The following is a 23712-nucleotide window of genomic DNA, read 5'->3' on the forward strand; positions in this document are numbered from 1 at the left end:
TCGCGTGGTGCACCGCGACCTCCAGGCACCCCGGAGTTTCTGAAAAAAAATTTTCTGCGATTTTCACGAAATCACTTTTCTTCAACTTGAATTGGGCTAAAAATCCATCCCTGAAAATAAAAATTCTCTGAGTAGTGTGGAAATGCTGATCCTTACCCTACCTGGGGTGTCCACTGAGCATTTCCGCGAACTCTAGTTGAAGTTCTCTGGGCATGGGATTTTGACATGTTACCCAAACCAAAAGGAATGAGTGGGAAACAATCAAGACAACAGATAGAAGCACTTGCATTTGAATGAGTTTCAAGCATGCTTGGGTACTCGTGTGATCTGTGTGACTCAGTTTTGGAATACAACTGTCGCGTGGTGCACCGCGACCTCCAGGCCCCCCGGAGTTTCTGAAAAAAAATTGTCTGCGATTTTCACTAAACCACTTTTCTTCAACTTGAATTGGGCTAAAAATCCATCCCTGAAAATATAAATACTCTGAGTAGTGTGGAAATGCTGATACTTACCCTACCTGGGGTGGCCACTGAGCATTTCCGCGAACTCTAGTTGAAGTTCTCTGGGCATGGGATTTTGACATGTTACCCAAACCAAAAGGAATGAGTGGGAAACAATCAAGACAACAGATAGAAGCACTTGCATTTGAATGAGTTTCAAGCATGCTTGGGTACTCGTGTGATCTGTGTGACTCAGTTTTGGAATACAACTGTCGCGTGGTGCACCGCGACCTCCAGGCACCCCGGAGTTTCTGAAAAAAAATTTTCTGCGATATTCACGAAATCACTTTTCTTCAACTTGAATTGGGCTAAAAATCCATCCCTGAAAATAAAAATTCTCTGAGCAGTGTGGAAATGCTGATTCTCACCCTACCTGGGGTGTCCACTGAGCATTTCCGCGAACTCTAGTTGAAGTTCTCTGGGCATAGGATTTTGACATGTTACCCAAACCAAAAGGAATGAGTGGGAAACAATCAAGACAACAGATAGAAGCACTTGCATTTGAATGAGTTTCAAGCATGCTTGGGTACTCGTGTGATCTGTGTGACTCAGTTTTGGAATACAACTGTCGCGTGGTGCACCGCGACCTCCAGGTACCCCGCAGTTTCTGAAAAAAAATATTCTGCGATTTTCACTAAACCACTTTACTTCAACTTGAATTGGGCTAAAAATCCATCCCTGAAAATAAAAATTCTCTGAGTAGTGTGGAAATGCTGATCCTTACCCTACCTGGGGTGTCCACTGAGCATTTCCGCGAACTCTAGTTGAAGTTCTCTGGGCATGAGATTTTGACATGTTACCCAAACCAAAAGGAATGAGTGGGAAACAATCAAGACAACAGATAGAAGCACTTGCATTTGAATGAGTTTCAAGCATGCTTGGGTACTCGTGTGATCTGTGTGACTCAGTTTTGGAATGCAACTGTCGCGTGGTGCACCGCGACCTCCAGGCACCCCGGAGTTTCTGAAAAAAAATTTTCTGCGATTTTCACGAAATCACTTTTCTTCAACTTGAATTGGGCTAAAAATCCATCCCTGAAAATAAAAATTCTCTGAGCAATGTGGAAATGCTGATTCTTACCCTACCTGGGGTGTCCACTGAGTATTTCCACGAACTCTACTTGAAGTTCTCTGGGCATAGGATTTTGACATGTTACCCAAACCAAAAGGAATGAGTGGGAAACAATCAAGACAAAAGATAGAAGCACTTGCATTTGAATGAGTTTCAAGCATGCTTGGGTACTCGTGTGATCTGTGTGACTCAGTTTTGGAATACAACTGTCGCGTGGTGCACCGCGACCTCCAGGCCCCCCGGAGTTTCTGAAAAAATATTGTCTGCGATTTTCACTAAACCACTTTTCTTCAACTTGAATTGGGCTAAAAATCCATCCCTGAAAATATAAATTCTCTGAGTAGTGTGGAAATGCTGATACTTACCCTACCTGGGGTGTCCACTGAGCATTTCCGCGAACTCTAGTTGAAGTTCTCTGGGCATGGGATTTTGACATGTTACCCAAACCAAAAGGAATGAGTGGGAAACAATCAAGACAACAGATAGAAGCACTTGCATTTGAATGAGTTTCAAGCATGCTTGGGTACTCGTGTGATCTGTGTGACTCAGTTTTGGAATACTTCTGTCGCGTGGTGCACCGCGACCTCCAGGCACCCCGGAGTTTCTGAAAAAAAATTTTCTGCGATTTTCACTAAACCACTTTTCTTCAACTTGAATTGGGCTAAAAATCCATCCCTGAAAATAAATATTCTCTGAGTAGTGTGGAAATGCTGATCCTTACCCTACCTGGGGTGTCCACAGAACATTTCCGCGAACTCTAGTTGAAGTTCTCTGGGCATGGGATTTTGACATGTTACCCAAACCAAAAGGAATGAGTGGGAAACAATCAAGACAACAGATAGAAGCACTTGTATTTGAATGAGTTTCATGCATGCTTGGGTACTCGTGTGATCTGTGTGACTCAGTTTTGGAATGCAACTGTCGCGTGGTGCACCGCGACCTCCAGGCACCCCGGAGTTTCTGAAAAAAATTTTTCTGCGATTTTCACGAAATCACTTTTCTTCAACTTGAATTGGGCTAAAAATCCATCCCTGAAAATAAAATTTCTCTGAGTAGTGTGGAAATGCTGATCCTTACCCTACCTGGGGTGTCCACTGAGCATTTTCGCGAACTCTAGTTGAAGTTCTCTGGGCATAGGATTTTGACATGTTACCCAAACCAAAAGGAATGAGTGGGAAACAATCAAGACAATAGAGAGAAGCACTTGCATTTGAATGAGTTTCAAGCATGCTTGGGTACTCGTGTGATCTGTGTGACTCAGTTTTGGAATACAACTGTCGCGTGGAGCACCGCGACCTCCAGGCACCCCGGAGTTTCTGAAAAAAAAATTTCTGCGATTTTCACGAAATCACTTTTCTTCAACTTGAATTGGGCTAAAAATCCATCCCTGAAAATAAAAATTCTCTGAGCAGTGTGGAAATGCTGATTCTTACCCTACCTGGGGTGTCCACTGAGCATTTCCGCGAACTCTACTTGAAGTTCTCTGGGCATGGGATTTTGACATGTTACCCAAACCAAAAGGAATGAGTGGGAAACAATCAAGACAACAGATAGAAGCACTTGCATTTGAATGAGTTTCAAGCATGCTTGGGTACTCGTGTGATCTGAGTGACTCAGTTTTGGAATACAACTGTCGCGTGGTGCACCGCGACCTCCAGGTACCCCGCAGTTTCTGAAAAAAAATATACTGCGATTTTCACTAAACCACTTTTCTTCAACTTGAATTGGGCTAAAAATCCATCCCTGAAAATAAAAATTCTCTGAGTAGTGTGGAAATGCTGATACTTACCCTACCTGGGGTGTCCACTGAGCATTTCCGCGAACTCTAGTTGAAGTTCTCTGGGCATGGGATTTTGACATGTTACCCAAACCAAAAGGAATGAGTGGGAAACAATCAAGACAACAGATAGAAGCACTTGCATTTGAATGAGTTTCAAGCATGCTTGGGTACTCGTGTGATGTGTGTGAGTCAGTTTTGGAATACAACTGTCGCGTGGAGCACCGCGGCCTCCAGGCACCCCGGAGTTTCTGAAAAAAAATTTTCTGCGATTTTCACGAAATCAATTTTCTTCAACTTGAATTGGGCTAAAAATCCATCCCTGAAAATAAAATTTCTCTGAGTAGTGTGGAAATGCTGATCCTTACCCTACCTGGGGTGTCCACTGAGCATTTTCGCGAACTCTAGTTGAAGTTCTCTGGGCATAGGATTTTGACATGTTACCCAAACCAAAAGGAATGAGTGGGAAACAATCAAGACAATAGAGAGAAGCACTTGCATTTGAATGAGTTTCAAGCATGCTTGGGTACTCGTGTGATCTGTGTGACTCAGTTTTGGAATACAACTGTCGCGTGGAGCACCGCGACCTCCAGGCACCCCGGAGTTTCTGAAAAAAAAATTTCTGCGATTTTCACGAAATCACTTTTCTTCAACTTGAATTGGGCTAAAAATCCATCCCTGAAAATAAAAATTCTCTGAGCAGTGTGGAAATGCTGATTCTTACCCTACCTGGGGTGTCCACTGAGCATTTCCGCGAACTCTACTTGAAGTTCTCTGGGCATGGGATTTTGACATGTTACCCAAACCAAAAGGAATGAGTGGGAAACAATCAAGACAACAGATAGAAGCACTTGCATTTGAATGAGTTTCAAGCATGCTTGGGTACTCGTGTGATCTGTGTGACTCAGTTTTGGAATACAACTGTCGCGTGGAGCACCGCGACCTCCAGGCACCCCGGAGTTTCTGAAAAAAAAATTTCTGCGATTTTCACGAAATCACTTTTCTTCAACTTGAATTGGGCTAAAAATCCATCCCTGAAAATAAAAATTCTCTGAGCAGTGTGGAAATGCTGATTCTTACCCTACCTGGGGTGTCCACTGAGCATTTCCGCGAACTCTACTTGAAGTTCTCTGGGCATGGGATTTTGACATGTTACCCAAACCAAAAGGAATGAGTGGGAAACAATCAAGACAACAGATAGAAGCACTTGCATTTGAATGAGTTTCAAGCATGCTTGGGTACTCGTGTGATCTGAGTGACTCAGTTTTGGAATACAACTGTCGCGTGGTGCACCGCGACCTCCAGGTACCCCGCAGTTTCTGAAAAAAAATATACTGCGATTTTCACTAAACCACTTTTCTTCAACTTGAATTGGGCTAAAAATCCATCCCTGAAAATAAAAATTCTCTGAGTAGTGTGGAAATGCTGATACTTACCCTACCTGGGGTGTCCACTGAGCATTTCCGCGAACTCTAGTTGAAGTTCTCTGGGCATGGGATTTTGACATGTTACCCAAACCAAAAGGAATGAGTGGGAAACAATCAAGACAACAGATAGAAGCACTTGCATTTGAATGAGTTTCAAGCATGCTTTGGTACTCGTGTGATGTGTGTGAGTCAGTTTTGGAATACAACTGTCGCGTGGAGCACCGCGGCCTCCAGGCACCCCGGAGTTTCTGAAAAAAAATTTTCTGCGATTTTCACGAAATCAATTTTCTTCAACTTGAATTGGGCTAAAAATCCATCCCTGAAAATAAAATTTCTCTGAGTAGTGTGGAAATGCTGATCCTTACCCTACCTGGGGTGTCCACTGAGCATTTTCGCGAACTCTAGTTGAAGTTCTCTGGGCATAGGATTTTGACATGTTACCCAAACCAAAAGGAATGAGTGGGAAACAATCAAGACAATAGAGAGAAGCACTTGCATTTGAATGAGTTTCAAGCATGCTTGGGTACTCGTGTGATCTGTGTGACTCAGTTTTGGAATACAACTGTCGCGTGGAGCACCGCGACCTCCAGGCACCCCGGAGTTTCTGAAAAAAAAATTTCTGCGATTTTCACGAAATCACTTTTCTTCAACTTGAATTGGGCTAAAAATCCATCCCTGAAAATAAAAATTCTCTGAGCAGTGTGGAAATGCTGATTCTTACCCTACCTGGGGTGTCCACTGAGCATTTCCGCGAACTCTACTTGAAGTTCTCTGGGCATGGGATTTTGACATGTTACCCAAACCAAAAGGAATGAGTGGGAAACAATCAAGACAACAGATAGAAGCACTTGCATTTGAATGAGTTTCAAGCATGCTTGGGTACTCGTGTGATCTGAGTGACTCAGTTTTGGAATACAACTGTCGCGTGGTGCACCGCGACCTCCAGGTACCCCGCAGTTTCTGAAAAAAAATATTCTGCGATTTTCACTAAACCACTTTTCTTCAAATTGAATTGGGCTAAAAATCCATCCCTGAAAATAAAAATTCTCTGAGTAGTGTGGAAATGCTGATACTTACCCTACCTGGGGTGTCCACTGAGCATTTCCGCGAACTCTAGTTGAAGTTCTCTGGGCATGGGATTTTGACATGTTACCCAAACCAAAAGGAATGAGTGGGAAACAATCAAGACAACAGATAGAAGCACTTGCATTTGAATGAGTTTCAAGCATGCTTGGGTACTCGTGTGATGTGTGTGAGTCAGTTTTGGAATACAACTGTCGCGTGGAGCACCGCGGCCTCCAGGCACCCCGGAGTTTCTGAAAAAAAATTTTCTGCGATTTTCACGAAATCACTTTTCTTCAACTTGAATTGGGCTAAAAATCCATCCCTGAAAATAAAAATTCTCTGAGCAGTGTGGAAATGCTGATTCTCACCCTACCTGGGGTGTCCACTGAGCATTTCCGCGAACTCTACTTGAAGTTCTCTGGGCATGGGATTTTGACATGTTACCCAAACCAAAAGGAATGAGTGGGAAACAATCAAGACAACAGATAGAAGCACTTGCATTTGAATGAGTTTCATGCATGCTTGGGTACTCGTGTGATCTGTGTGACTCAGTTTTGGAATACAACTGTCGCGTGGTGAACCGCGAACTCCAGGCACCCCGGAGTTTCTGAAAAAACTTTTTCTGCGATTTTCACGAAATCACTTTTCTTCAACTTGAATTGGGCTAAAAATCCATCCCTGAAAATAAAAATTCTCTGAGCAGTGTGGAAATGCTGATTCTTACCCTACCTGGGGTGTCCACTGAGTATTTCCACGAACTCTACTTGAAGTTCTCTGGGCATAGGATTTTGACATGTTACCCAAACCAAAAGGAATGAGTGGGAAACAATCGAGACAACAGATAGAAGCACTTGCATTTGATTGAGTTTCAAGCATGCTTGGGTACTCGTGTGATCTGTGTGACTCAGTTTTGGAATACAACTGTCGCGTGGTGCACCGCGACCTCCAGGCACCCCGGAGTTTCTGAAAAAAAATTTTCTGCGATTTTCACGAAATCACTTTTCTTCAACTTGAATTGGGCTAAAAATCCATCCCTGAAAATAAAAATTCTCTGAGTAGTGTGGAAATGCTGATCCTTACCCTACCTGGGGTGTCCACTGAGCATTTCCGCGAACTCTAGTTGAAGTTCTCTGGGCATGGGATTTTGACATGTTACCCAAACCAAAAGGAATGAGTGGGAAACAATCAAGACAACAGATAGAAGCACTTGCATTTGAATGAGTTTCAAGCATGCTTGGGTACTCGTGTGATCTGTGTGACTCAGTTTTGGAATACAACTGTCGCGTGGTGCACCGCGACCTCCAGGCCCCCCGGAGTTTCTGAAAAAAAATTGTCTGCGATTTTCACTAAACCACTTTTCTTCAACTTGAATTGGGCTAAAAATCCATCCCTGAAAATATAAATTCTCTGAGTAGTGTGGAAATGCTGATACTTACCCTACCTGGGGTGGCCACTGAGCATTTCCGCGAACTCTAGTTGAAGTTCTCTGGGCATGGGATTTTGACATGTTACCCAAACCAAAAGGAATGAGTGGGAAACAATCAAGACAACAGATAGAAGCACTTGCATTTGAATGAGTTTCAAGCATGCTTGGGTACTCGTGTGATCTGTGTGACTCAGTTTTGGAATACAACTGTCGCGTGGTGCACCGCGACCTCCAGGCACCCCGGAGTTTCTGAAAAAAAATTTTCTGCGATATTCACGAAATCACTTTTCTTCAACTTGAATTGGGCTAAAAATCCATCCCTGAAAATAAAAATTCTCTGAGCAGTGTGGAAATGCTGATTCTCACCCTACCTGGGGTGTCCACTGAGCATTTCCGCGAACTCTAGTTGAAGTTCTCTGGGCATAGGATTTTGACATGTTACCCAAACCAAAAGGAATGAGTGGGAAACAATCAAGACAACAGATAGAAGCACTTGCATTTGAATGAGTTTCAAGCATGCTTGGGTACTCGTGTGATCTGTGTGACTCAGTTTTGGAATACAACTGTCGCGTGGTGCACCGCGACCTCCAGGTACCCCGCAGTTTCTGAAAAAAAATATTCTGCGATTTTCACTAAACCACTTTACTTCAACTTGAATTGGGCTAAAAATCCATCCCTGAAAATAAAAATTCTCTGAGTAGTGTGGAAATGCTGATCCTTACCCTACCTGGGGTGTCCACTGAGCATTTCCGCGAACTCTAGTTGAAGTTCTCTGGGCATGAGATTTTGACATGTTACCCAAACCAAAAGGAATGAGTGGGAAACAATCAAGACAACAGATAGACGCACTTACATTTGAATGAGTTTCAAGCATGCTTGGGTACTCGTGTGATCTGTGTGACTCAGTTTTGGAATACAACTGTCGCGTGGTGCACCGCGACCTCCAGGCAGCCCGGAGTTTCTGAAAAAAAATTTTCTGCGATTTTCACGAAATCACTTTTCTTCAACTTGAATTGGGCTAAAAATCCATCCCTGAAAATAAAAATTCTCTGAGCAGTGTGGAAATGCTGATCCTCACCCTACCTGGGGTGTCCACAGAGCATTTCCGCGAACTCTAGTTGATGTTCTCTGGGCATGGGATTTTGACATGTTACCCAAACCAAAAGGAATGAGTGGGAAACAATCAAGACAACAGATAGAAGCACTTGCATTTGAATGAGTTTCAAGCATGCTTGGGTACTCGTGTGATCTGTGTGACTCAGTTTTGGAATGCAACTGTCGCGTGGTGCACCGCGACCTCCAGGCACCCCGGAGTTTCTGAAAAAAAATTTTCTGCGATTTTCACGAAATCACTTTTCTTCAACTTGAATTGGGCTAAAAATCCATCCCTGAAAATAAAAATTCTCTGAGCAATGTGGAAATGCTGATTCTTACCCTACCTGGGGTGTCCACTGAGTATTTCCACGAACTCTACTTGAAGTTCTCTGGGCATAGGATTTTGACATGTTACCCAAACCAAAAGGAATGAGTGGGAAACAATCAAGACAAAAGATAGAAGCACTTGCATTTGAATGAGTTTCAAGCATGCTTGGGTACTCGTGTGATCTGTGTGACTCAGTTTTGGAATACAACTGTCGCGTGGTGCACCGCGACCTCCAGGCCCCCCGGAGTTTCTGAAAAAATATTGTCTGCGATTTTCACTAAACCACTTTTCTTCAACTTGAATTGGGCTAAAAATCCATCCCTGAAAATATAAATTCTCTGAGTAGTGTGGAAATGCTGATACTTACCCTACCTGGGGTGTCCACTGAGCATTTCCGCGAACTCTAGTTGAAGTTCTCTGGGCATGGGATTTTGACATGTTACCCAAACCAAAAGGAATGAGTGGGAAACAATCAAGACAACAGATAGAAGCACTTGCATTTGAATGAGTTTCAAGCATGCTTGGGTACTCGTGTGATCTGTGTGACTCAGTTTTGGAATACTTCTGTCGCGTGGTGCACCGCGACCTCCAGGCACCCCGGAGTTTCTGAAAAAAAATTTTCTGCGATTTTCACTAAACCACTTTTCTTCAACTTGAATTGGGCTAAAAATCCATCCCTGAAAATAAATATTCTCTGAGTAGTGTGGAAATGCTGATCCTTACCCTACCTGGGGTGTCCACAGAACATTTCCGCGAACTCTAGTTGAAGTTCTCTGGGCATGGGATTTTGACATGTTACCCAAACCAAAAGGAATGAGTGGGAAACAATCAAGACAACAGATAGAAGCACTTGTATTTGAATGAGTTTCATGCATGCTTGGGTACTCGTGTGATCTGTGTGACTCAGTTTTGGAATGCAACTGTCGCGTGGTGCACCGCGACCTCCAGGCACCCCGGAGTTTCTGAAAAAAATTTTTCTGCGATTTTCACGAAATCACTTTTCTTCAACTTGAATTGGGCTAAAAATCCATCCCTGAAAATAAAAATTCTCTGAGCAGTGTGGAAATGCTGATTCTTACCCTACCTGGGGTGTCCACTGAGTATTTCCACGAACTCTACTTGAAGTTCTCTGGGCATAGGATTTTGACATGTTACCCAAACCAAAAGGAATGAGTGGGAAACAATCAAGACAACAGATAGAAGCACTTGCATTTGATTGAGTTTCAAGCATGCTTGGGTACTCGTGTGATCTGTGTGACTCAATTTTGGAATACAACTGTCGCGTGGTGCACCGTGACCTCCAGGCACCCCGGAGTTTCTGAAAAAAATTTTTCTGCGATTTTCACGAAATCACTTTTCTTCAACTTGAATTGGGCTAAAAATCCATCCCTGAAAATAAAAATTCTCTGAGTAGTGTGGAAATGCTGATCCTTACCCTACCTGGGGTGTCCACTGAGCATTTCCGCGAACTCTAGTTGAAGTTCTCTGGGCATGGGATTTTGACATGTTACCCAAACCAAAAGGAATGAGTGGGAAACAATCAAGACAACAGATAGAAGCACTTACATTTGAATGAGTTTCAAGCATGCTTGGGTACTCGTGTGATCTGTGTGACTCAGGTCTGGAATACAACTGTCGCGTGGTGCACCAAGACTTCCAGGCACTCCGGAGTTTCTGAAAAAAAATTTTCTGCGATTTTCACGAAATCACTTTTCTTCAACTTGAATTGGGCTAAAAATCCATCCCTGAAAATAAAAATTCTCTGAGCAGTGTGGAAATGCTGATTCCTACCCTACCTGGGGTGTCCACTGATCATTTCCGCGAACTCTACTTGAAGTTCTATGGGCATAGGATTTTGACATGTTACCCAAACCAAAAGGAATGAGTGGGAAACAATCAAGACAACAGATAGAAGCACTTGCATTTGAATGAGTTTCAAGCATGCTTGGGTACTCGTGTGATCTGTGTGACTCAGTTTTGGAATACAACTGTCGCGTGGAGCACCGCGACCTCCAGGCACCCCGGAGTTTCTGAAAAAAAAATTTCTGCGATTTTCACGAAATCACTTTTCTTCAACTTGAATTGGGCTAAAAATCCATCCCTGAAAATAAAAATTCTCTGAGCAGTGTGGAAATGCTGATTCTTACCCTACCTGGGGTGTCCACTGAGCATTTCCGCGAACTCTACTTGAAGTTCTCTGGGCATGGGATTTTGACATGTTACCCAAACCAAAAGGAATGAGTGGGAAACAATCAAGACAACAGATAGAAGCACTTGCATTTGAATGAGTTTCAAGCATGCTTGGGTACTCGTGTGATCTGAGTGACTCAGTTTTGGAATACAACTGTCGCGTGGTGCACCGCGACCTCCAGGTACCCCGCAGTTTCTGAAAAAAAATATACTGCGATTTTCACTAAACCACTTTTCTTCAACTTGAATTGGGCTAAAAATCCATCCCTGAAAATAAAAATTCTCTGAGTAGTGTGGAAATGCTGATACTTACCCTACCTGGGGTGTCCACTGAGCATTTCCGCGAACTCTAGTTGAAGTTCTCTGGGCATGGGATTTTGACATGTTACCCAAACCAAAAGGAATGAGTGGGAAACAATCAAGACAACAGATAGAAGCACTTGCATTTGAATGAGTTTCAAGCATGCTTGGGTACTCGTGTGATGTGTGTGAGTCAGTTTTGGAATACAACTGTCGCGTGGAGCACCGCGGCCTCCAGGCACCCCGGAGTTTCTGAAAAAAAATTTTCTGCGATTTTCACGAAATCAATTTTCTTCAACTTGAATTGGGCTAAAAATCCATCCCTGAAAATAAAATTTCTCTGAGTAGTGTGGAAATGCTGATCCTTACCCTACCTGGGGTGTCCACTGAGCATTTTCGCGAACTCTAGTTGAAGTTCTCTGGGCATAGGATTTTGACATGTTACCCAAACCAAAAGGAATGAGTGGGAAACAATCAAGACAATAGAGAGAAGCACTTGCATTTGAATGAGTTTCAAGCATGCTTGGGTACTCGTGTGATCTGTGTGACTCAGTTTTGGAATACAACTGTCGCGTGGAGCACCGCGACCTCCAGGCACCCCGGAGTTTCTGAAAAAAAAATTTCTGCGATTTTCACGAAATCACTTTTCTTCAACTTGAATTGGGCTAAAAATCCATCCCTGAAAATAAAAATTCTCTGAGCAGTGTGGAAATGCTGATTCTTACCCTACCTGGGGTGTCCACTGAGCATTTCCGCGAACTCTACTTGAAGTTCTCTGGGCATGGGATTTTGACATGTTACCCAAACCAAAAGGAATGAGTGGGAAACAATCAAGACAACAGATAGAAGCACTTGCATTTGAATGAGTTTCAAGCATGCTTGGGTACTCGTGTGATCTGAGTGACTCAGTTTTGGAATACAACTGTCGCGTGGTGCACCGCGACCTCCAGGTACCCCGCAGTTTCTGAAAAAAAATATTCTGCGATTTTCACTAAACCACTTTTCTTCAAATTGAATTGGGCTAAAAATCCATCCCTGAAAATAAAAATTCTCTGAGTAGTGTGGAAATGCTGATACTTACCCTACCTGGGGTGTCCACTGAGCATTTCCGCGAACTCTAGTTGAAGTTCTCTGGGCATGGGATTTTGACATGTTACCCAAACCAAAAGGAATGAGTGGGAAACAATCAAGACAACAGATAGAAGCACTTGCATTTGAATGAGTTTCAAGCATGCTTGGGTACTCGTGTGATGTGTGTGAGTCAGTTTTGGAATACAACTGTCGCGTGGAGCACCGCGGCCTCCAGGCACCCCGGAGTTTCTGAAAAAAAATTTTCTGCGATTTTCACGAAATCACTTTTCTTCAACTTGAATTGGGCTAAAAATCCATCCCTGAAAATAAAAATTCTCTGAGCAGTGTGGAAATGCTGATTCTCACCCTACCTGGGGTGTCCACTGAGCATTTCCGCGAACTCTACTTGAAGTTCTCTGGGCATGGGATTTTGACATGTTACCCAAACCAAAAGGAATGAGTGGGAAACAATCAAGACAACAGATAGAAGCACTTGCATTTGAATGAGTTTCATGCATGCTTGGGTACTCGTGTGATCTGTGTGACTCAGTTTTGGAATACAACTGTCGCGTGGTGAACCGCGAACTCCAGGCACCCCGGAGTTTCTGAAAAAACTTTTTCTGCGATTTTCACGAAATCACTTTTCTTCAACTTGAATTGGGCTAAAAATCCATCCCTGAAAATAAAAATTCTCTGAGCAGTGTGGAAATGCTGATTCTTACCCTACCTGGGGTGTCCACTGAGTATTTCCACGAACTCTACTTGAAGTTCTCTGGGCATAGGATTTTGACATGTTACCCAAACCAAAAGGAATGAGTGGGAAACAATCGAGACAACAGATAGAAGCACTTGCATTTGATTGAGTTTCAAGCATGCTTGGGTACTCGTGTGATCTGTGTGACTCAGTTTTGGAATACAACTGTCGCGTGGTGCACCGCGACCTCCAGGCACCCCGGAGTTTCTGAAAAAAAATTTTCTGCGATTTTCACGAAATCACTTTTCTTCAACTTGAATTGGGCTAAAAATCCATCCCTGAAAATAAAAATTCTCTGAGTAGTGTGGAAATGCTGATCCTTACCCTACCTGGGGTGTCCACTGAGCATTTCCGCGAACTCTAGTTGAAGTTCTCTGGGCATGGGATTTTGACATGTTACCCAAACCAAAAGGAATGAGTGGGAAACAATCAAGACAACAGATAGAAGCACTTGCATTTGAATGAGTTTCAAGCATGCTTGGGTACTCGTGTGATCTGTGTGACTCAGTTTTGGAATACAACTGTCGCGTGGTGCACCGCGACCTCCAGGCCCCCCGGAGTTTCTGAAAAAAAATTGTCTGCGATTTTCACTAAACCACTTTTCTTCAACTTGAATTGGGCTAAAAATCCATCCCTGAAAATATAAATTCTCTGAGTAGTGTGGAAATGCTGATACTTACCCTACCTGGGGTGGCCACTGAGCATTTCCGCGAACTCTAGTTGAAGTTCTCTGGGCATGGGATTTTGACATGTTACCCAAACCAAAAGGAATGAGTGGGAAACAATCAAGACAACAGATAGAAGCACTTGCATTTGAATGAGTTTCAAGCATGCTTGGGTACTCGTGTGATCTGTGTGACTCAGTTTTGGAATACAACTGTCGCGTGGTGCACCGCGACCTCCAGGCACCCCGGAGTTTCTGAAAAAAAATTTTCTGCGATATTCACGAAATCACTTTTCTTCAACTTGAATTGGGCTAAAAATCCATCCCTGAAAATAAAAATTCTCTGAGCAGTGTGGAAATGCTGATTCTCACCCTACCTGGGGTGTCCACTGAGCATTTCCGCGAACTCTAGTTGAAGTTCTCTGGGCATAGGATTTTGACATGTTACCCAAACCAAAAGGAATGAGTGGGAAACAATCAAGACAACAGATAGAAGCACTTGCATTTGAATGAGTTTCAAGCATGCTTGGGTACTCGTGTGATCTGTGTGACTCAGTTTTGGAATACAACTGTCGCGTGGTGCACCGCGACCTCCAGGTACCCCGCAGTTTCTGAAAAAAAATATTCTGCGATTTTCACTAAACCACTTTACTTCAACTTGAATTGGGCTAAAAATCCATCCCTGAAAATAAAAATTCTCTGAGTAGTGTGGAAATGCTGATCCTTACCCTACCTGGGGTGTCCACTGAGCATTTCCGCGAACTCTAGTTGAAGTTCTCTGGGCATGAGATTTTGACATGTTACCCAAACCAAAAGGAATGAGTGGGAAACAATCAAGACAACAGATAGACGCACTTACATTTGAATGAGTTTCAAGCATGCTTGGGTACTCGTGTGATCTGTGTGACTCAGTTTTGGAATACAACTGTCGCGTGGTGCACCGCGACCTCCAGGCAGCCCGGAGTTTCTGAAAAAAAATTTTCTGCGATTTTCACGAAATCACTTTTCTTCAACTTGAATTGGGCTAAAAATCCATCCCTGAAAATAAAAATTCTCTGAGCAGTGTGGAAATGCTGATCCTCACCCTACCTGGGGTGTCCACAGAGCATTTCCGCGAACTCTAGTTGATGTTCTCTGGGCATGGGATTTTGACATGTTACCCAAACCAAAAGGAATGAGTGGGAAACAATCAAGACAACAGATAGAAGCACTTGCATTTGAATGAGTTTCAAGCATGCTTGGGTACTCGTGTGATCTGTGTGACTCAGTTTTGGAATGCAACTGTCGCGTGGTGCACCGCGACCTCCAGGCACCCCGGAGTTTCTGAAAAAAAATTTTCTGCGATTTTCACGAAATCACTTTTCTTCAACTTGAATTGGGCTAAAAATCCATCCCTGAAAATAAAAATTCTCTGAGCAATGTGGAAATGCTGATTCTTACCCTACCTGGGGTGTCCACTGAGTATTTCCACGAACTCTACTTGAAGTTCTCTGGGCATAGGATTTTGACATGTTACCCAAACCAAAAGGAATGAGTGGGAAACAATCAAGACAAAAGATAGAAGCACTTGCATTTGAATGAGTTTCAAGCATGCTTGGGTACTCGTGTGATCTGTGTGACTCAGTTTTGGAATACAACTGTCGCGTGGTGCACCGCGACCTCCAGGCCCCCCGGAGTTTCTGAAAAAATATTGTCTGCGATTTTCACTAAACCACTTTTCTTCAACTTGAATTGGGCTAAAAATCCATCCCTGAAAATATAAATTCTCTGAGTAGTGTGGAAATGCTGATACTTACCCTACCTGGGGTGTCCACTGAGCATTTCCGCGAACTCTAGTTGAAGTTCTCTGGGCATGGGATTTTGACATGTTACCCAAACCAAAAGGAATGAGTGGGAAACAATCAAGACAACAGATAGAAGCACTTGCATTTGAATGAGTTTCAAGCATGCTTGGGTACTCGTGTGATCTGTGTGACTCAGTTTTGGAATGCAACTGTCGCGTGGTGCACCGCGACCTCCAGGCACCCCGGAGTTTCTGAAAAAAATTTTTCTGCGATTTTCACGAAATCACTTTTCTTCAACTTGAATTGGGCTAAAAATCCATCCCTGAAAATAAAAATTCTCTGAGCAGTGTGGAAATGCTGATTCTTACCCTACCTGGGGTGTCCACTGAGTATTTCCACGAACTCTACTTGAAGTTCTCTGGGCATAGGATTTTGACATGTTACCCAAACCAAAAGGAATGAGTGGGAAACAATCAAGACAACAGATAGAAGCACTTGCATTTGATTGAGTTTCAAGCATGCTTGGGTACTCGTGTGATCTGTGTGACTCAATTTTGGAATACAACTGTCGCGTGGTGCACCGTGACCTCCAGGCACCCCGGAGTTTCTGAAAAAAATTTTTCTGCGATTTTCACGAAATCACTTTTCTTCAACTTGAATTGGGCTAAAAATCCATCCCTGAAAATAAAAATTCTCTGAGTAGTGTGGAAATGCTGATCCTTACCCTACCTGGGGTGTCCACTGAGCATTTCCGCGAACTCTAGTTGAAGTTCTCTGGGCATGGGATTTTGACATGTTACCCAAACCAAAAGGAATGAGTGGGAAACAATCAAGACAACAGATAGAAGCACTTACATTTGAATGAGTTTCAAGCATGCTTGGGTACTCGTGTGATCTGTGTGACTCAGGTCTGGAATACAACTGTCGCGTGGTGCACCAAGACTTCCAGGCACTCCGGAGTTTCTGAAAAAAAATTTTCTGCGATTTTCACGAAATCACTTTTCTTCAACTTGAATTGGGCTAAAAATCCATCCCTGAAAATAAAAATTCTCTGAGCAGTGTGGAAATGCTGATTCCTACCCTACCTGGGGTGTCCACTGATCATTTCCGCGAACTCTACTTGAAGTTCTATGGGCATAGGATTTTGACATGTTACCCAAACCAAAAGGAATGAGTGGGAAACAATCAAGACAACAGATAGAAGCACTTGCATTTGAATGAGTTTCAAGCATGCTTGGGTACTCGTGTGATCTGTGTGACTCAGTTTTGGAATACTTCTGTCGCGTGGTGCACCGCGACCTCCAGGCACCCCGGAGTTTCTGAAAAAAAATTTTCTGCGATTTTCACTAAACCACTTTTCTTCAACTTGAATTGGGCTAAAAATCCATCCCTGAAAATAAAAATTCTCTGAGCAGTGTGGAAATGCTGATTCCTACCCTACCTGGGGTGTCCACTGAGCATTTCTGCGAAGTCTACTTGAAGTTCTCTGGGCATAGGATTTTGACATGTTACCGAAACCAAATGGAATGAGTGGGAAACAATCAAGACAACAGATAGAAGCACTTGCATTTGAATGAGTTTCAAGCATGCTTGGGTACTCGTGTGATCTGTGTGACTCAGTTTTGGAATACAACTGTCGCGTGGTGCACCGCGACCTCCAGGCAGCCCGGAGTTTCTGAAAAAAAATTTTCTGCGATTTTCACGAAATCACTTTTCTTCAACTTGAATTGGGCTAAAAATCCATCCCTGAAAATAAAAATTCTCTGAGCAGTGTGGAAATGCTGATCCTCACCCTACCTGGGGTGTCCACAGAGCATTTCCGCGAACTCTAGTTGATGTTCTCTGGGCATGGGATTTTGACATGTTACCCAAACCAAAAGGAATGAGTGGGAAACAATCAAGACAACAGATAGAAGCACTTGCATTTGAATGAGTTTCAAGCATGCTTGGGTACTCGTGTGATCTGAGTGACTCAGTTTTGGAATACTTCTGTCGCGTGGTGCACCGCGACCTCCAGGCACCCCGGAGTTTCTGAAAAAAAAATTTCTGCGATTTTCACTAAACCACTTTTCTTCAACTTGAATTGGGCTAAAAATCCATCCCTGAAAATAAAAATTCTCTGAGCAGTGTGGAAATGCTGATTCCTACACTACCTGGGGTGTCCACTGAGCATTTCTGCGAAGTCTACTTGAAGTTCTCTGGGCATAGGATTTTGACATGTTACCGAAACCAAATGGAATGAGTGGGAAACAATCAAGACAACAGATAGAAGCACTTGCATTTGAATGAGTTTCAAGCATGCTTGGGTACTCGTGTGATCTGTGTGACTCAGTTTTGGAATACAACTGTCGCGTGGTGCACCGCGACCTCCAGGCAGCCCGGAGTTTCTGAAAAAAAAATTTCTGCGATTTTCACGAAATCACTTTTCTTCAACTTGAATTGGGCTAAAAATCCATCCCTGAAAATAAAAATTCTCTGAGCAGTGTGGAAATGCTGATTCCTACCCTACCTGGGGTGTCCACTGAGCATTTCCGCGAACTCTACTTGAAGTTCTCTGGGCATAGGATTTTGACATGTTACCCAAACCAAAAGGAATGAGTGGGAAACAATCAAGACAACAGATAGAAGCACTTGCATTTAAATGAGTTTCAAGCATGCTTGGGTACTCGTGTGATCTGAGTGAGTCAGTTTTGGAATACAACTGTCGCGTGGTGCACCGCGACCTCCAGGCCCCCCGGAGTTTCTGAAAAAAAATTGTCTGCGATTTTCACTAAACCACTTTTCTTCAACTTGAATTGGGCTAAAAATCCATCCCTGAAAATAAAATTTCTCTGAGTAGTGTGGAAATGCTGATCCTTACCCTACCTGGGGTGTCCACTGAGCATTTTCGCGAACTCTAGTTGAAGTTCTCTGGGCATAGGATTTTGACATGTTACCCAAACCAAAAAGAATGAGTGGGAAACAATCAAGACAATAGAGAGAAGCACTTGCATTTGAATGAGTTTCAAGCATGCTTGGGTACTCGTGTGATCTGTGTGACTCAGTTTTGGAATACAACTGTCGCGTGGAGCACCGCGACCTCCAGGCACCCCGGAGTTTCTGAAAAAAAAATTTCTGCGATTTTCACGAAATCACTTTTCTTCAACTTGAATTGGGCTAAAAATCCATCCCTGAAAATAAAAATTCTCTGAGCAGTGTGGAAATGCTGATTCTTACCCTACCTGGGGTGTCCACTGAGCATTTCCGCGAACTCTACTTGAAGTTCTCTGGGCATGGGATTTTGACATGTTACCCAAACCAAAAGGAATGAGTGGGAAACAATCAAGACAACAGATAGAAGCACTTGCATTTGAATGAGTTTCAAGCATGCTTGGGTACTCGTGTGATCTGAGTGACTCAGTTTTGGAATACAACTGTCGCGTTGTGCACCGCGACCTCCAGGTACCCCGCAGTTTCTGAAAAAAAATATTCTGCGATTTTCACTAAACCACTTTTCTTCAACTTGAATTGGGCTAAAAATCCATCCCTGAAAATAAAAATTCTCTGAGTAGTGTGGAAATGCTGATACTTACCCTACCTGGGGTGTCCACTGAGCATTTCCGCGAACTCTAGTTGAAGTTCTCTGGGCATGGGATTTTGACATGTTACCCAAACCAAAAGGAATGAGTGGGAAACAATCAAGACAACAGATAGAAGCACTTGCATTTGAATGAGTTTCAAGCATGCTTGGGTACTCGTGTGATGTGTGTGAGTCAGTTTTGGAATACAACTGTCGCGTGGAGCACCGCGGCCTCCAGGCACCCCGGAGTTTCTGAAAAAAAATTTTCTGCGATTTTCACGAAATCAATTTTCTTCAACTTGAATTGGGCTAAAAATCCATCCCTGAAAATAAAATTTCTCTGAGTAGTGTGGAAATGCTGATCCTTACCCTACCTGGGGTGTCCACTGAGCATTTCCGCGAACTCTACTTGAAGTTCTCTGGGCATGGGATTTTGACATGTTACCCAAACCAAAAGGAATGAGTGGGAAACAATCAAGACAACAGATAGAAGCACTTGCATTTGAATGAGTTTCAAGCATGCTTGGGTACTCGTGTGATCTGAGTGACTCAGTTTTGGAATACAACTGTCGCGTGGTGCACCGCGACCTCCAGGTACCCCGCAGTTTCTGAAAAAAAATATTCTGCGATTTTCACTAAACCACTTTTCTTCAACTTGAATTGGGCTAAAAATCCATCCCTGAAAATAAAAATTCTCTGAGTAGTGTGGAAATGCTGATACTTACCCTACCTGGGGTGTCCACTGAGCATTTCCGCGAACTCTAGTTGAAGTTCTCTGGGCATGGGATTTTGACATGTTACCCAAACCAAAAGGAATGAGTGGGAAACAATCAAGACAACAGATAGAAGCACTTGCATTTGAATGAGTTTCAAGCATGCTTGGGTACTCGTGTGATGTGTGTGAGTCAGTTTTGGAATACAACTGTCGCGTGGAGCACCGCGGCCTCCAGGCACCCCGGAGTTTCTGAAAAAAAATTTTCTGCGATTTTCACGAAATCACTTTTCTTCAACTTGAATTGGGCTAAAAATCCATCCCTGAAAATAAAAATTCTCTGAGCAGTGTGGAAATGCTGATTCTCACCCTACCTGGGGTGTCCACTGAGCATTTCCGCGAACTCTACTTGAAGTTCTCTGGGCATGGGATTTTGACATGTTACCCAAACCAAAAGGAATGAGTGGGAAACAATCAAGACAACAGATAGAAGCACTTGCATTTGAATGAGTTTCATGCATGCTTGGGTACTCGTGTGATCTGTGTGACTCAGTTTTGGAATACAACTGTCGCGTGGTGAACCGCGAACTCCAGGCACCCCGGAGTTTCTGAAAAAACTTTTTCTGCGATTTTCACGAAATCACTTTTCTTCAACTTGAATTGGGCTAAAAATCCATCCCTGAAAATAAAAATTCTCTGAGCAGTGTGGAAATGCTGATTCTTACCCTACCTGGGGTGTCCACTGAGTATTTCCACGAACTCTACTTGAAGTTCTCTGGGCATAGGATTTTGACATGTTACCCAAACCAAAAGGAATGAGTGGGAAACAATCGAGACAACAGATAGAAGCACTTGCATTTGATTGAGTTTCAAGCATGCTTGGGTACTCGTGTGATCTGTCTGACTCAGTTTTGGAATACAACTGTCGCGTGGTGCACCGCGACCTCCAGGCACCCCGGAGTTTCTGAAAAAAAATTTTCTGCGATTTTCACGAAATCACTTTTCTTCAACTTGAATTGGGCTAAAAATCCATCCCTGAAAATAAAAATTCTCTGAGTAGTGTGGAAATGCTGATCCTTACCCTACCTGGGGTGTCCACTGAGCATTTCCGCGAACTCTAGTTGAAGTTCTCTGGGCATGGGATTTTGACATGTTACCCAAACCAAAAGGAATGAGTGGGAAACAATCAAGACAACAGATAGAAGCACTTGCATTTGAATGAGTTTCAAGCATGCTTGGGTACTCGTGTGATCTGTGTGACTCAGTTTTGGAATACAACTGTCGCGTGGTGCACCGCGACCTCCAGGCCCCCCGGAGTTTCTGAAAAAAAATTGTCTGCGATTTTCACTAAACCACTTTTCTTCAACTTGAATTGGGCTAAAAATCCATCCCTGAAAATATAAATTCTCTGAGTAGTGTGGAAATGCTGATACTTACCCTACCTGGGGTGGCCACTGAGCATTTCCGCGAACTCTAGTTGAAGTTCTCTGGGCATGGGATTTTGACATGTTACCCAAACCAAAAGGAATGAGTGGGAAACAATCAAGACAACAGATAGAAGCACTTGCATTTGAATGAGTTTCAAGCATGCTTGGGTACTCGTGTGATCTGTGTGACTCAGTTTTGGAATACAACTGTCGCGTGGTGCACCGCGACCTCCAGGCACCCCGGAGTTTCTGAAAAAAAATTTTCTGCGATATTCACGAAATCACTTTTCTTCAACTTGAATTGGGCTAAAAATCCATCCCTGAAAATAAAAATTCTCTGAGCAGTGTGGAAATGCTGATTCTCACCCTACCTGGGGTGTCCACTGAGCATTTCCGCGAACTCTAGTTGAAGTTCTCTGGGCATAGGATTTTGACATGTTACCCAAACCAAAAGGAATGAGTGGGAAACAATCAAGACAACAGATAGAAGCACTTGCATTTGAATGAGTTTCAAGCATGCTTGGGTACTCGTGTGATCTGTGTGACTCAGTTTTGGAATACAACTGTCGCGTGGTGCACCGCGACCTCCAGGTACCCCGCAGTTTCTGAAAAAAAATATTCTGCGATTTTCACTAAACCACTTTACTTCAACTTGAATTGGGCTAAAAATCCATCCCTGAAAATAAAAATTCTCTGAGTAGTGTGGAAATGCTGATCCTTACCCTACCTGGGGTGTCCACTGAGCATTTCCGCGAACTCTAGTTGAAGTTCTCTGGGCATGAGATTTTGACATGTTACCCAAACCAAAAGGAATGAGTGGGAAACAATCAAGACAACAGATAGACGCACTTACATTTGAATGAGTTTCAAGCATGCTTGGGTACTCGTGTGATCTGTGTGACTCAGTTTTGGAATACAACTGTCGCGTGGTGCACCGCGACCTCCAGGCAGCCCGGAGTTTCTGAAAAAAAATTTTCTGCGATTTTCACGAAATCACTTTTCTTCAACTTGAATTGGGCTAAAAATCCATCCCTGAAAATAAAAATTCTCTGAGCAGTGTGGAAATGCTGATCCTCACCCTACCTGGGGTGTCCACAGAGCATTTCCGCGAACTCTAGTTGATGTTCTCTGGGCATGGGATTTTGACATGTTACCCAAACCAAAAGGAATGAGTGGGAAACAATCAAGACAACAGATAGAAGCACTTGCATTTGAATGAGTTTCAAGCATGCTTGGGTACTCGTGTGATCTGTGTGACTCAGTTTTGGAATGCAACTGTCGCGTGGTGCACCGCGACCTCCAGGCACCCCAGAGTTTCTGAAAAAAAATTTTCTGCGATTTTCACGAAATCACTTTTCTTCAACTTGAATTGGGCTAAAAATCCATCCCTGAAAATAAAAATTCTCTGAGCAATGTGGAAATGCTGATTCTTACCCTACCTGGGGTGTCCACTGAGTATTTCCACGAACTCTACTTGAAGTTCTCTGGGCATAGGATTTTGACATGTTACCCAAACCAAAAGGAATGAGTGGGAAACAATCAAGACAAAAGATAGAAGCACTTGCATTTGAATGAGTTTCAAGCATGCTTGGGTACTCGTGTGATCTGTGTGACTCAGTTTTGGAATACAACTGTCGCGTGGTGCACCGCGACCTCCAGGCCCCCCGGAGTTTCTGAAAAAATATTGTCTGCGATTTTCACTAAACCACTTTTCTTCAACTTGAATTGGGCTAAAAATCCATCCCTGAAAATATAAATTCTCTGAGTAGTGTGGAAATGCTGATACTTACCCTACCTGGGGTGTCCACTGAGCATTTCCGCGAACTCTAGTTGAAGTTCTCTGGGCATGGGATTTTGACATGTTACCCAAACCAAAAGGAATGAGTGGGAAACAATCAAGACAACAGATAGAAGCACTTGCATTTGAATGAGTTTCAAGCATGCTTGGGTACTCGTGTGATCTGTGTGACTCAGTTTTGGAATACTTCTGTCGCGTGGTGCACCGCGACCTCCAGGCACCCCGGAGTTTCTGAAAAAAAATTTTCTGCGATTTTCACTAAACCACTTTTCTTCAACTTGAATTGGGCTAAAAATCCATCCCTGAAAATAAATATTCTCTGAGTAGTGTGGAAATGCTGATCCTTACCCTACCTGGGGTGTCCACAGAACATTTCCGCGAACTCTAGTTGAAGTTCTCTGGGCATGGGATTTTGACATGTTACCCAAACCAAAAGGAATGAGTGGGAAACAATCAAGACAACAGATAGAAGCACTTGTATTTGAATGAGTTTCATGCATGCTTGGGTACTCGTGTGATCTGTGTGACTCAGTTTTGGAATGCAACTGTCGCGTGGTGCACCGCGACCTCCAGGCACCCCGGAGTTTCTGAAAAAAATTTTTCTGCGATTTTCACGAAATCACTTTTCTTCAACTTGAATTGGGCTAAAAATCCATCCCTGAAAATAAAAATTCTCTGAGCAGTGTGGAAATGCTGATTCTTACCCTACCTGGGGTGTCCACTGAGTATTTCCACGAACTCTACTTGAAGTTCTCTGGGCATAG

The sequence above is a fragment of the Lepisosteus platostomus genome, chromosome 1, assembly GCF_059453375.1.
Source record: "Lepisosteus platostomus isolate fLepPlt1 chromosome 1, fLepPlt1.hap1, whole genome shotgun sequence".
Classification (NCBI taxonomy): domain Eukaryota; kingdom Metazoa; phylum Chordata; class Actinopteri; order Semionotiformes; family Lepisosteidae; genus Lepisosteus; species Lepisosteus platostomus.